This window comes from Anolis sagrei, chromosome X, assembly GCF_037176765.1.
Source record: "Anolis sagrei isolate rAnoSag1 chromosome X, rAnoSag1.mat, whole genome shotgun sequence".
NCBI lineage: Eukaryota > Metazoa > Chordata > Lepidosauria > Squamata > Dactyloidae > Anolis > Anolis sagrei.
In genome coordinates this window covers 21,707,034-21,722,411 of record NC_090034.1, presented here as the reverse complement: position 1 = coordinate 21,722,411, position 15,378 = coordinate 21,707,034, and the positions used below count along the sequence as shown (strand labels likewise).

Sequence of the window (15,378 nt, the reverse complement as noted above, 5' to 3'; positions counted from 1 at the left end):
GGTCCCAACTATCCAGATATATAGACACAAAGAAATAGGTTCCAATCGAAAGGAAAGAGGTCCTACCTAAACAAGTTAACTAGAAGTGCTTTTGGATAGGAGAACATGGGCCGAGTGCTGACTTCCTGCCTGAAAGGATGGACTAGATGGCCCTTGGGATCCCTAATAGAGAAAATAGGACACAGAGAAGTAACTTCAATATGAAAGGAAAGAGGTCCAACCTAAACATCTTGGCTAGAAGTGCGACTGGATAGGAGAACATGGACTGAGTTGTGAATTCCAGTCTTGAAAGGATGAACTAGATCAGGCATGGGCAAACTTCGGCCCTCCCTTCGAGTGTTTTGGACTTAAACTCCCACCATTCCTAACAGTTTGCCCATGCCTGGAATAGATGGAATAGGAAAAAGGTCCCTACCTCAACATCTTGGCTAGAAGTGCAATTGGATATGAGAATATGGCCAAGTGGTGAATTCCTGCCTCAAGGGATGGGCTAGATGGCCTTGGATCCCTTCCAACTTTGTGATTCTATCCAGAGATCAAGACACAAAGAAATATTCTCAAGATGAAAGCAAAGCAATCCTATGTACTCATCTTGGCTAGTAGTGCCATTAGATAGGAGAAAATGAGCTGAGTGCTGACTTCCTACCTGAAAAGATGGACCAAAGGGCCCTTAGGTGTACCTTCCAACTTTGGTGATTCTTTCCAGAGATAAAAGACACAAAGAAATGGGTTCAAATTGAAAGGAAAGAGATCCCACCCCTAACATCTTGGCTAGAAGTGCGGTAGGAGAGGAGAATGTGGGCCGAGTAGGGAAGTCCTGCAAACTTGGACCCTCCCTCCAGGTGGTTTGGACTTAAAGTCCCAACAGGCCTAACAACTGGTAGGCTGGGTTGTTGTAGGTTTTTCCGGGCTATATGGCCATGTTCTGGAGGCAATTTTTTTCCTGACGTTTCGCCTGCATCTATGGTAAGCATCCTCAGAGTTAGTGAGGTCCTCAGACCTCCCTACCTCTGAGGATGCTTGCCATAGATGCAGGCAAAACGTCAGGAGAACATGGCCATATAGCCCGGAAAAACCTACAACAACCCAGTGATTCCGGCCATGAAAGCCTTCGACAACTGGTAGGCTGTTAGGAATAGTGTAAGTTGAAGTCCAAAACACCAGGAGGAGCCAGGTTTTCCCATGCCTGGACTAGATAGTCTTTTCGGATCCCTTCCAACTTTGTGATTCTATCCTGAAACAAAAGAAATGGGTTCAGATTGGAAGGACAGAGGTTCTACGTAAACATTATAATGGTTAGAAACACTATGGGAGAGGAGAATATGGGCTGAGTGGTGTCTTCCTGGCTATTATTTATTTATCGTGTCATCAGCAACCATACCATTGTATTACATTTCTAACAGAACAAAACAAACAAACAGATAAAAAACCCACAAATTTTGCAAACTTGGTAGTTGATTTAATGTCCCTTGACCAGTATCTAGCCACTTGGAGTGCCTCTGGTGTTGCTGCAAGAAGGTCCTCCATTGTGCATGTAGCAGGGCTCAGGTTGCATTGCAGCAGGTGGTCTGTGGTTTGCTCTTCTCCACACTCACATGTCGTGGATTCAACTTTGTAGCCCCATTTCTTAAGATTGGCTCTGCATCTCGTGGTGCCAGAGCGCATGTATTCTATTCAGCGCTTTCCAAGTCGCCCAGTCTTCTGTGTGCCCAGGAGGGAGTCTCTCATCTGGTATCACCCGTGGATTGAGGTTCTGGGTTTGAGCCTGCCACTTTTGGACTCTTGCTTGCTGAGGTGTTCCAGCGAGTGTCTCTGTAGATCTAAGAAAACTATTTCTTGATTTAATCGTTGACATGCTGGCTGATACCCAAACAGGGGATGAGCTGGAGATATCTCTGCCTTGGTCCTTTCACTATTGGCTGCTACTTCCCGGCGGATGTCAGGTGGTGCAATACCGGCTAAGCAGTGTAATTTCTCCAGTGGTGTAGGGCACAGACACCCTGTGATAATGCGGCATTTCTCATTAAGAGCCACATCCACTGTTTTAGTGTGGTGAGATGTGTTCCACACTGGGCTTCCTGGCTGAAAGGGTGGACTAGATCAGGCATGGGCAAACTTCCGCCCTAGTCTGAAGTTTGCCCATGTCTGGACTAGATGGCTCTTACAGTCCCTAATAGAGGGGAAAGGAGACAGGGAAATAGGTTCAGTTTCAAAGAAAAGAGGTCGTATTTAAACATATTGGCTATTGGATAGGGAATATGGGCCCAGTGGTGACTTCCTGCTGGAAAGAATGAACTAGATGGCCTTTTGAGATCCCTTCCAACTTTGTGATTCTATTCAGAGACAAATAGGTTCAAGTTGAAAGGAAAGAGATTCTGGCTGAACATTGTGAGGAGCATCTTGGTTGTATGAGCTGTTGGATGAGAGAATATGGAGTGAGATGTGTCTTCCTGGCTGAAGAGAAAAGATGGCCCTTGGAGGTCCCTTCCAACTTTGTGATTCTATCCAGAGACAAGGACATGAAGAAATAGGCTGAAGTTAAAAAGAAAGAGATTCTGCTAAACATAGGGACAGGCATCTTGACTGTAAGAGCTGCTGTACAGTAGAATGTGAAGTGAGATGTGTGTTCCTGCTTGGCAGAAGCAGCACGAACTAAGTGGCCTTTGGGATCCCTAATAGAGATGTTTTCAAGTTGAAAGGAATGCGATCCTATGTAAACATCTTGGCTAGAAGTAAGATTGGACAGAAGAATATGGGCCAAGTGGTGACTTCTTACCTGAAGGGATGAACTAGAGCAGGGGTCCCCAAACTACGGCCCGCGGGCCACTTCCGGCCCGCCAAGGGCCCCGATCCGGCCCGCGGAGGAGGAACGCCCCCCCTCCCACACACAGTGCCCCTCCGTTGGCTGGCTCACGCTGTCCATGGGGCCCGATGGACAGCGTGAGCCGGCCAAGGATGCTGCTCCACATGGTCTACTCACGAGTAAAGCACCTCGCGAAGTGCTTTACTCACAAGTAGGCCGTGCGGGCCTGCTCCTCCCTTGGCAGGCTCACGCTGTCCATTGGGCCTGACGGACAGTGTGAGCCAGCCAAGGGAGGCTGCTCCGCACGGTCTACTCGCGAGTAAAGCACCTCGCGAGGTGCTTTACTCACAAGTAGGCCGCGTGAGCCAGCCAAGGGAGGCTGCTCAGCGTGGTCTACTTGCGAGTAAAGCACCTCGCGAGGTGCTTTACTCACAAGTAGGCCGCGCGGGCCTGCTCCTCCCTTGGCAGGCTCAAGCTATCCTTCAGGCCTGATGAACAGCGTGAGCCAGCCAAGGGAGGCTGCCCAGGCGCTACATGCAGTCATGCTGGCCACATGACCTTGGAGATGTCTATGGACAACGCTGGCTCTTCGACTTAGAAATGTAGATGAGCACCACAGAGTCAGACACGACTGGACTTCATGTCAGAGGAAAACCTTTAACCAGGAAAATTGTGGAATATCCAGGGTGGGAGAAAGAACTCTTGTCTGTTAGAGGTAGGTATGAATGTTTCAATTGGCCACCTTGATTGCCATTTCATAGCCTGACAGTTTTTAGGGAGAATCCTTTGTTGAGAGATGATTAGCTGGCTCTGATTGTTTCTTGTCTGGAGTTCCCCTGTGTTTGAGTGTTGTTCTTTATTTACAGTTATAATTTTAGAGTTTTTTAAATACTGGTAGCCAGATTTTTGGTCAGACTAGAAATAGGAAGATTTCCCATTCTCTGCTCCTGGAATTACTGCCTAAAGAGGGCTAGAAAGAACCCCCTCTAAGGGACCTTCCACACAGCAAAATAAGATATGTGCAATGTGCAGAGGAATTTTTCAATTGATTTTTTTTTTTAAAAAAAACTATAGTCCGGCCCTCCATCAGTCTGAGGGACAGTAAACTGGCCCCCGGTTTAAAAAGTTTGAGGACCCCTGAACTAGAGGAACCTTGGGTGCCCCAACTTTGTGATTCTATCCAGAGATAAATAGATTCAAGTTGAAAGGAAAGAGATTCTGAATAAACATTGAGAGGAACATCTTGGCTGTAAAAGCTGTTGGACAAGAGAATGTGGAGTGAAATGTGTCTTCCTGGCAGAAGCAGATTGCCTTTGGGATTCCTAGTAAAGAGACAAGGACACAAAAATACATTCAGTTTGAAAGGAAGGGGGTCCTACCTAAACATCTTGGCTAGAGGTGCTGTTGGATAGGGGAATATGTACCAAGCAGCAGAATGGGGTTGGATTAAATGGACTTTGTAGTCCTTTTCAACTCTGTGAGACACTGGACTTTGGGAATTGAGGTGTCTGAAGCAACTTCTTTTTTCTGGTGAAGATCCTCAGCCAAAGCAGTAGCAAAATTGGGGCACTTTGCATGTACTCTGTCTTGTTTCTTCTTATATTTGATGTTATTATTATTGCTTTTGCTATGCATGTAATCATTAATGACACTTAAAAGGATGACATCTATTGTTGTTGTTGCTGTTAGCAACGGACTTGTGGTACATGTTAATAGTATTAGTAATTCTTTCATGACGTTTTAAAAACTGACATGAATAAGGACAGAGGTCACAATAAAACCAGGAACTTTTTAGCTTTTCGAAGAGGTTCCTCTTCCTTTTGCAGCAACCTTACACCTCAAGTTGTAATGATATATACATAATTAGGTTTTCTTACAGAAACAAATGAAAATGTTGTGAAAGGCTTGGCCTCTTTGTGGAGTCAGAGGCACTGGTCACAAAGAAGTTTGTCCTATTCTTGCTTTATTTAAACACCAACAGATTGCTTAGAGTTTCATTTGAGAAAAGAAATAATATAGCATCCAGTCACAGTGTTTAATGTGACATTAAACTGCATTAAGTCAGCAGTATGGATGCTCCCAAGCCCCCCCCCCAATATTATGAAGATTGCAGTTTGAAAAGAAAATCGATGCTCACTATTTCAATAAAGGTATTGATCTTTCTCAGTGTTTTGAGAGTGAAGCATTGCTTTTTAGTTACTTTAATTTGCAAATTATTATTGAGATATTGAGCAATATAAGACTAAGAACAGTGATCTGTCAATGGAAGCAATTGCCAACTTCATCCTGAAACTTTCCTTAGTTGTAATAGATATTACTTCAAGTAATTTACTTCTGTGTTTCTGATTTAAAGCATGTTTGGCTTGACCTTTCATGGCTGAAGTTTTAGGTGGGCTGTGTGTGGGCCACTCTTTTAACTCATAACTAATCTTTATACTATAAAAGGGGAAGCGAGTGTATATTAACCATAGTATTGCAAAATAAGGGAGTAGTGTAAATGTTTGTCCCTCTTCTCAGCCTCTGGAATGATGTGCATGATGATTCTGAAAGTGTTCACCATACGACTTGTTTCTCTTATCAACAAATGTTCACCTCACAAAGTGTTTCGAAGTTGGCTTGAGCTCTGTGTATAGCATTCCAACTCAATAAAAGGAATGTCTTCTGAAAAGGCCAATACATTTGTTGTCAAACTGCCCAATGTGTTATTTGCAAAACTGATAACACAACTTGTCTCTGGTCTGCAAGATGGAAAGTTGTGATAAAAACATACCAAGTGGCAGTGAGTACGTTTGTTTGCCCATTTCATTTGTATTCTGCCTTAAGGTGATAACATCTCTCCAAGTTACAGTTGCAGTAAGGCATTTATGTCATTTAAAGGCATCTCCATGTAGACACCATTGCAGCAGTGCACTGATAAAGTGAATGAAAATAGTCTGTGATGCACTGATATTGTGTGGTGTGGGACTTTATTTTCGCCTTTTTCTTGCTTTTACAGTATTGGAGAGCATGTTGTGTTTTCCTACCTTCAGACACCACAGATCACAGGGCTGATAAACAATTAAGTAACAAAAACCTAAACTTTGGGGAAGGAAGAAATGTGTTGGCTCAGGATGCTTTGATTTATCCCTGCCCTGGAAATAGCATAGCAAGCACAGCAAGCCACAAATCAGGAAGTTGTTCAGATTTTGCTTCTACCATGAATAAGGCGACCTGCCTGAAATAATTCTCTCTCTTGTGTTTTATAGGCCTCTTGTATGATAATTCAAATAAAGCAGCTTGAATGCTTCAAAACAATAAATGCAGGGATATTATTTACTGTTGATTTACCGGTGGCATTTCGCTTTGTTAGCATTGAGTCATCAGCAGTGTCACTCAGAGGCTTGATCTGCAAACATAAGTCAGTTTACAGTATTCTGAAGCTTCGTGCATAGCTCCAGTGGTTCTCCAACATTGCTGTGGTTGATACTGTGGTTGATGCTCATTGAGAGCAGGCCTGGTGTAATGATTTAAACATTGGACTGGGACTCCTGGAAGCCAGAATCCTTGCTTAGCAATGGAAACCCACTCTGTGACTTTGGGCAAGTCACACTATCTTGGCCTCAGGAAGGCATTGAAACAAATGCTCTCTGGACAGATTTTTCCAAGAAGACAGAAGGCATTTTCTCCAGCTCCCACTACAGTCGGGCATCAAAATGATAGCACATAACAATACAGATAAAGGGGATGAACATGTAATTGTATCTTCCTTGAAGCTTTGCCGAATTCTTGGATTTGACCCAAGATCTCCCTGGCTCATAGTTTATTCTGTTAACTATCTCTCTTCCTTTACTAGTTTGCTTAATGTATTTCTATAGCTATACTACCTCTAAAGATAAGACGGGCCTCCCACCAATTGCTGTATTATGCATTTCAGATAACCTTCATACCATTCAGCTTTAGGAAAGGGCATACAGCAGTGTTCTCTTTCTTTCGAAAGGGCCTCTGGAAAAGCTTCTTGAGAAGCTAGTGGATGGAGGAAGGAGCCTGGGAGGGAAGGTGACCTTTGGCTGCCATCGTCTGTGCCTGGGTGGGGTTGGGACCTTTGCTTTGGTCCCACGGGAGGATCTCCAGCTATTGCTCTAATTTATGACAGGCCCTCAGAGCATGTACTTAGAGCTATCGCATTGCATTCCTTTTGCTAAATAGCCCCGTTAATGGGCCTGCTGTTCCCTTAAAATGGCTTGTCTGGGTTTGCAAGCAAGCAATCCTTATAGTTACATTATTGTGACACTTCTTGGTGCTTTCCACTTTGAGTCTCATGTGCGAACATTTGGGGAAATGTTGCTTTTTTTCTCTTGACTTACGAGAACTACGAGACTTCACTTTTGCTCAAAATATGAATAAGTAAAATGGGGTCGGAAAGAAGATATGTGAAATAAACTTGAAAATTCCCAACTCCTTTTTTAAAAAGTTTTGAAATACTTTATTGTGGAAAAAGCAGCATTTCGAAGGCTCAGAATGAATGACAATCTGTTCAAAAAGCAATGTGTTTCAATGTAATCCAGACTTTGAAAAATAAATAAAAACCCAGCCCTTCTGAAATATATCCTGGCATTGCTTTATGGGAGAAGGTTTTCTACAGATGTAGGGCAGGGATTGCAGTGACATTTTGGAGTCTTGGTGTTGCTGAAAGCTGAGCCAGGTTTTGCCAAGGGTGTGTCCTTGGGAGATGCTAGGAAACTGTGTAGGATGCAGGCAGTTCTGCAGGGAAAAACCCACCTTAATACATGTAATATATATCATCCTCTCGGTGAAATGTGTTGGCCAGGAGAGGCTCTTGCAGGGCTGTGGAAAGGTGGAGGGAACCCAGGCACTTGGCCAGCCATTTGCCCTTGTGACGCATTCTCCAGATGACAGAAACCGTTTCTAAAATGGTAGTTTCTGGTGGCACCGCTGCTCCTCGGGTGATTGAAGATGAGGTAGAAGGGTGTTCCCTGGCATGCTTTGAAGCTGACAGCATGTCATAATAATAATTGGAAGCTGTTATGGTTTTTCCAGGCTTGAACTGTGCCTGGGTTCGAGCTCTGAAAGCAGGGCTCGAAACTTTTCATTCCCTCTCCAGGTTTGTGGGTTTTTTGTTTGTTTTTTTTTACATAGTCTTACCTTTCTATGAGATTGTGAGTTTTTTGAGGCTGCAAAAAAGTGTCTTACAGATGTTTTAACAGGGTCCCCTAAAGTAGACTCAAGTATGGAAGTCTTGGATAATTTGGGCTCTTAACCTGTTTATTCTCCCAACCAAAACAGCTCTGTCAGATAGACCAGCATTGTTCTTATTGTTACTCTTTTTGCCTTTTCTCTTTGTAGTTGGCTAGATTTAATTCAAGGCATCACTTTCTTTTCTGTACACATTTCATTTGGGAAAGGAAATTGCTTTAGGTCTTCGCAGCTCATTTGCTATACTTTGATGCCCAAACTATGTGCTCATCCACCTTCCAACATGAGCTGCTGTTGTCTAAATGACCGAATGTGTCTTGTTAAAGTCTACTGCCAAGCAGGAGGAAATTGAAGTTAATGTGTGCATTAATCTTCCATCGGCTCAGGAATGTTTTGAATCTGCTTCCAGCAGAAACTGCTGAGCTGGGTTTTCATGCAGTCTGGGAATGGATCTTGTTCCTCCCTCTGCCTCCCCCCACCCCCAAAGAAGACAATTCAGGATGTGAGAATACAGAACAATTTCAGTAAAAAAAATAGCCTTCGCAGTTTTGTCATGGAAATAAATGCCTGAGGGTTTGACCATTGCATAGCAGGAGCTAAATTCCTGATCTGTTGTACTTCTCCTTCAGCTGTACCAAGAGCGAAACTCCTTCTGCCCTGCATATTTGACCCGGCTTTGATTGGGAGATAAGGCCATTTATGCCTGTCTCTGCAGCAAACAGGGCACTCCTTTTAGCCACCTTCTTCATATTTAACATTCCTCTTTCTCTCATTTGGTTTGTATATAATGGAGAGTCATAGAATCATAGAATCAAAGAGTTGGAAGAGACCTCATGGGCCATCCAGTCCAACCTTCTGCCAAGAAGCAGGAATATTGCATTCAAATCACCCCGACAGATGGCCATCCAGCCTCTGTTTAAAAGCTTCCAAAGAAGGAGCCTCCACCACACTCTGGGGCAAAGAGTTCCACTGCTGAACGGCTCTCACAGTCAGGAAGTTCTTCCTCGTGTTCAGATGGAATCTCCTCTCTTACAGTTTGAAGCCATTGTTCCGCGTCCTAGTCTCCAAGGAAGCAGAAAACAAGCTTGCTCCCTCCTCCCTGTGGCTTCCTCCCTGCAAGTGAAAGGCAAGCCCTTCTTTGACAAAGCACTGCATGAATCAAAAAGTCTGTCTCTTCCAATTACAATGAAATTGTATAGGTGACCTTTCATACTTCCTGAAGCTGTATTAGCCTTCCTTGTAAAAAGGTTTGGTGGACAGTGGTTTGACCTTGTTCTCTCTCTCTCTCCCTCTCTCTCTCTCTCTCTGTGGCTTCCCATCTTGCCTATTAGAAAGTGCCCACCTTACAGCACTGTTGTAATGCTGATTGTGCTAGAGAATGCTGGGAACTGCCTCTCACTCTGGATAGTTTAGGTTCCTTGGAGAAGTGTAGGCTCTGGGGTGAAAGAGTTCAAAGGCTGGGTGTGTTAGTGACTTGGTCGGTAAATTTCCAGCAAACAGAGTTGTTTAGTCTGCCTAATGAGGGTTGCCTGCTGGGAACTCCCCTTTCGCTTGCAGAGGCAGACTAACCAAGTCAGTTCAGTTGTGCGTTTGCAAAACAGTGCTCTGGCAGCGAAATCAAAGGCCAGGAAAAGCCCCAGATAAATGAGAAGTGTGGAGGAAATCGGCGAAACATTGAGACCCAGGCTTTCAATGGGCACATTCCTGCTCAGGGAAGGGTGGCATGGGAAAAGCACTTGTGCATGTTCAGATGTCCCAAAGGACAGCGCCATTCAGCTCCACCATTACATCAATTGCTGCTTGATGTCATTATTGAGCTGAAGTGCATTATTAGACCCATAGAAGTGTCACCTACATGCAACTGCAGATGTTGTTGAGATTACAAGTCCCAGCAGTCTTCTACCCACTGGCCAGGAAGAGCAATTGAGTCATGTTTGGTAGTGTGTAGTGTAATATTATGAAAGCAATTAGTGACAAATCCCTGTTCCAATCCCTGACTTTGCTCCATGAAATAAACATTGGAGGTAACTGCTTCTTCCTGTTGCAGAAGGAAGTGACACGACTCAAATCTCTTGTAGCCATTTGTAATGGCATATAAACACTTGTGCCTTGTTTATGGACCCACCCCTTGTTCCTACATGAAACTGCTGAAGGCGGTGGAGTAATGCAGATCCTTATCATTAGGAATGCTGACTCTTAGCCAATTACAGGACATGATCCAGTGTAATGCTTACCAGGAAGATGAGGACTAGATGCGAGGAAGGAATGGGAGGTCACTCCAATGCAGCACTATATGAGTGTCACACTTTGATGTCATTGCATGAGCTGCTTTGCTGCAGAAGGATGGGCAAACATGCTGTTGCCACAGGGTTTATATTATAACCTGACTGGAGAAAAAAAAATTAAAAATGGTCAAGTTAACAATGCTGTCAAGAGATAAGTCATTGGACACATTCTTAGAATTGATTTTTTTTTTACCAATATATAGCTGAGGGAAAGACTTTATGTACAGGTTTGGAAATAAACATTGTTGGGACACTTGTCAACATTAATACAAGCAGAAATAAATAATTTGTGGGACATAAAATATAAAATATTAAACTATAGAAAAACTGAAAAAAGGGCAGCAAGAAATCCATTTTAATGTACATGTGTGTCTACATGTATATTCATATGCATACAGACTTAGATGTCATTAGAGATGTATGTTTTGTAGTTGAATATGTACTTGTTTGTTAGGCATGTCTGTGTTTATGTATACATAAATGTGGTTGGTTTATTAATTGTGATATTTTATTTAAAATATGAGGTGGGGGAGAGAGAAATTGTTGTTTAAAAAGATGATATATAACAAGTGCAGCACGTTCTCTCAATAGCCATGGAAGGAGGTATCATAGGTTTTCTGTCTGTCACATTGCAGTAAACGAGCCCCTTTTCCCTCAGATGAGAGACACTGTTTGCAAAGTACTAAATGATATATCATTAAGGGATTGAACGACGTTGTTGTAGGGATTAAAACAACCTTGTTTTCTTGGTACCAAATTCCCATGGAGGGAATGCTGCGTTAATGATCCAAAAGCGTTGCAAGTGTGTGTTACAGCGGCTGCTGGAATTACAACGGATAGCCTCATTAGGTTCCTGGGTGGCTTTAAAAGGATTATTTCTTAGAGCTCAACCCGTCGCTGTTTGGGGCCTGGTTCCTGACATGGGCTCCCTTCCTGCCGCAGTTCCTTGGGGCAGACAGACATTGCTGCTGCTTTCGCAGAGCTCTTGTATGTGTGTGTCTCCCGTTGCTACGCAACCTTAAAACAGAGAGGAGCTCCCAGTGACGCAGGGCCCAGATGAGCCAGCGGCTGAAGCAGAGTGAAATTCTCTGGCTGAGATCCTCAGGCCTTTGGTGGGGCCCTGTTTCATGCAGAAGAGACCAAGGCAGAAGGAGGAAGTCTCCCTTCCTGCAGTGTGTCTTGATGGACGACGTGGAAACTCATTGTACGCAAGGCATTGAATCCTGCCCTGCGTCCCAGGTGCCTGGATGTTTGCTCTCCTTATCTCTCCTGTTTCATTGCCTGGAGATAGCGTCATGCTCATTGGGGTTCTTGCAATGATAACATCCCAAAGGCTGGTAAATACCAACATCTGGCATGCTGGGAAGACAGATCCAGATAAAAATGTAGACAATAGATGAAAAGACACTGCAAATGGGGGGGGGGGGGGGGGGACTGGCACATCACTCACAAAGGCATGAATTATGCCATTTGGACTTTTTCACCACTAAAAGAGCATGTTCACTTTTTCTAAATGTGTGCAGTGATGCATTGATCGGAAAGGAAGGCTTGTCTCTTCAAGGCTGTGACTGCAGACAAGGCAAATAGTCCTCTGCAATTGCCCCAACTATGTAGTAATAAAGCACTTGGATTCAAGCGGCTTCAGGAATTCTGCAGCTCCCGTCATCCTTATGCAGCATGACCAGTGATGCTGGGAGAAGATGAGACTTGCCTTTCAGTAAGATCTGGAAGGTAACAATTTGTACCTGTATGAATGCAATGGAGAGCTATGGTATAAGAGTAGGGAAAGAAAGGCCTTTTCTTCCTTTTTTCTTCCTCCCTCTGTGGAAATTCAACCCTAAAGCCTGGTTTGCACTCTGTAAATCTCACTGCCATGGTGCATAAAGCCCCAAAGAAGTCTCTCACCTTTTCAGAAACATTGTAAAGCCGGGTATCGTTCTCCCACTTGCTGTGCTCAAAGCCTCCCCTCCTAGAAAGAGATTTATTGGACTAGGTTAACTAGGCAGTGCATCCTGCCCACAAATGCCTTTGAAATATGCTGCAAAATCTCACCCAGTTTGCCTTTCTGAGCTGCCAGAGCTGCTTGGCCAGGGTTTGCCAGAATTGAGCTGGTCTCTTCAGTTCTGGAAAATGTTCATTTGATTCCCAGTTAGTTTCTGGCTGGCAATTCAGAATATTTATTCTTTATATTGTGTCCACAAAGGTCAAAGTCATGTAATATGATCAAAAAATTAATAGCAGTAGAAACAATATTGAGTTGAGATGTTGGTCCTGTGTGGGGATTATGCAAGTATAAAGTGCCAATTACTTCATATGGAAGTGCTTTGAAGTAAAATGAACAGAAAGGTTGTATTGGATGCCTGTGGAGCTGTTGACTATCTGGGCCAACTCTGAGAGCATTTAAAGCCCTGATTTTCTTGTCTTGGTGATTCAGAGAGACGCAGAAAGCTGTGAGACCTGTCATTAATGGAGGCAGAATCCAGATGCCAGAATTCCTGCTGCTTCCTAATGGTGAGCGCAGGTTTAAGTAGCATTTAATGGTGGTGCCATTTCAGCCCGTTAAGCTCCAGGCCCTTCTGCTTTTCAGAGCAAGGTTTTTTTGTTGGAGATTGGTAATATTTGCCAGAGGGGAAGCCGGCCCTTTGACTTCATGGATCATGGAGCCTTTCTGTCTTGGCAGAGCTGCAGATGTTTTCCGTGGGGCCTGGCAGCCAGTCCAGCCATTGTGCTCTGGGAAGAGAGCAGGATGTATTTATTAGTGACGCAGCCTCTCTATGCCCTGGAAAATTCACTTTCCCAAGGTTTAGAAAGCCCTTCTCAACCAAGGCAGAAAGTGTTGTGCTTTGCTCACTGAAGAAGTCCTAAAGCAGAGAAAGCAGTGCTTTGGAATGAACACTTGCACATTTCAGAAATCGGGTTTCCCTTCCTTTTATCACCTTTACATCTTCACCCCAGATTTTTCTGTTTAATCTCTGAGTCAAGGTTTGGGAAGGGAACTGTGCTCTCATAGGGGCCCTAACTCAGTCCATAGCCTTTCCTAATATGTACCAGCTTTAGCTTATCTTTCTCCTTCATTGTTGACCATGAACAGCCTATTTGTTTCCAACTTCTCAGCCTACTTTTCAGGTTTATCTGCAATCGCAAAGGGAGGACGCAGGCAAGGAGGAAGCCTTGGCGTTCCTTCCAGCTGGGAAATTGTCTTTCTTTACAAAGTGGATAGCAGACCCTCCTCTCCCTAGCAACCCTTCATACCAAGTGCATTATTCAGAGTCAAAGCAAAGCTGAGAAAATCTCAAGTGCTTGATAGCAGGGACTTGCAATTTTTTTCTAACCGAAAGTGAAACCATTCAATAATCTTTCCTGAATGACTATGTAGTACAGTATAGAATCTAAGATCTCTTTTGTAAAATATTTTTCTTGCAGGAAACTCTTGGAAATATGTTAGCATTGGTTATATCAGTCCACTAGTTTGGCACGGACTGGATGATGATGATGATGATGATGATATGTTTGTTACTCACCTCTCCTTAAAAGTGCAATATGGTTAAAGCACATATGTGAAATATAATAATATAATAATATTAAAATACATATAATAAAATACAGTCAACACAATAGAAAATTATAACAATAACAATGAAAATAATAAATGTATTACCCGCCCCTCCTTGTGGCTTGAAGTGGGATACAACATTATTAAAACAGGGAGATAAAACATAATGGAAAAGATAACCAACCAATAAGCAGACATTTATCCCACTGGCTCATCCCAAGTTTCGACTATATTATTTCCTCTCCTTTCCATTTGCACAAACTACCTACTTTGTGGAGCTCTTCCCCTGGGCAGCCAGTGAAATAAGAACTCTATATGAACACTAATATTCTTTGCAATTTTGAATTATCTTGAAATGAAATAGGGATACTGTTTTCAAATGTGTTTTAATTTAATGCTGGATTAGATTAGGTCTTAGAAGGGGGATGCATGCAGTTTTTCACAGAGTCTTTGGTGTAGAGAAGCTGCAGAACCGCCATTAGTCAAGATTAGTTAGTCAAGATTTGGTCCTGTCCCTTAGCAGAAGGCAGATTTATCTGGCCTCCAATGGTTTTCCTAATGCCTGCTACTCATATTGGAACTGGACAGTTTTTTCAGCAGCTGGGCCTTTGCAAAACACACTGACCAGCTATTTTGAGGAAGGTTTGTGTGAGGGTACAGAGGGACCTATCTTCCGCTTTAGTCCTTATGTAAATTGTGGTTATTGTGCAGCTTCTTTAATTCATAGTTTCCAGCAACATAATGCCTTGGGTTTCCATGGGAAAAAAGGTGGGATATAGATAAAGTCAATAATAATAATGGAAAGGTGCTTTTGTCTTGCACACATATCCAACAGCTCTCTGGGATGCTGCAGATCAGACTTGGTCCCCTTGGTTCAGCATTTAACTTTCCTAAAGCTCTCAATTGCATCTCCTAGTTTATATCTGGTTTTACTTATGACATTTCTCCCTGTCCTTTCCTTAAGAAGCACCCATTCTGCTTAAGATGAAAGGAAATGTTTTCCTTGCAGTTCTAGGATTAGCTTCCTGGCTCTGTCAGGACTCCAACTCGCATCTTCACTGTCCTAACTTTAATCTTGACCATTACATTTGCTAATGGAGACCAGCATTCCTGAGCCTCATCTTCCCTTATCATCCACTAGAAATTACAGTACAAACTCCCCCCCCCCTTTTTTTTTTTTTTGTAACCAGGAAGGATGTTTCCTGTGTATCCTCTGTCCAGTGTCTAGGAGCCTCAAAGGGGCATTTCAGGGCATCCTGTCTGGGATGCCATGGATATGTTCAACAGATGGGCTCAAGAAATAGAAAATGTGTGTCCCCAAATTTCCCAGGGTCTCCGTTGTGACATATCTTCGTTCTCCAGCCGTTTCTGGGAACCAAAATATCAGAAAACAGGCCTCTTCCCAAAGCTGTTGTTGGTGCATGCTCTTCCTGTTGCCTTTTGCAATTCTAGTTCCCTGGTGAGGGGTGATTCTTAAACTCGGTGAAGAACCACTTTTCAACCTTGCTGTTTGGTTTGGATAAACTAGGCTTATTTCTGCATAC

At 43.4% G+C, this 15,378-nt stretch overlaps 1 protein-coding gene across 5 annotated transcripts in view; it reads left to right on the top strand.

Moving 5' to 3' along the window:
- The window catches only part of ARHGAP17 (Rho GTPase activating protein 17), a 47,643-nt gene that overhangs the window by 363 nt on the left and 31,902 nt on the right, over positions 1-15,378 (top strand). The gene's annotated exons all lie outside the window — the stretch shown is intronic.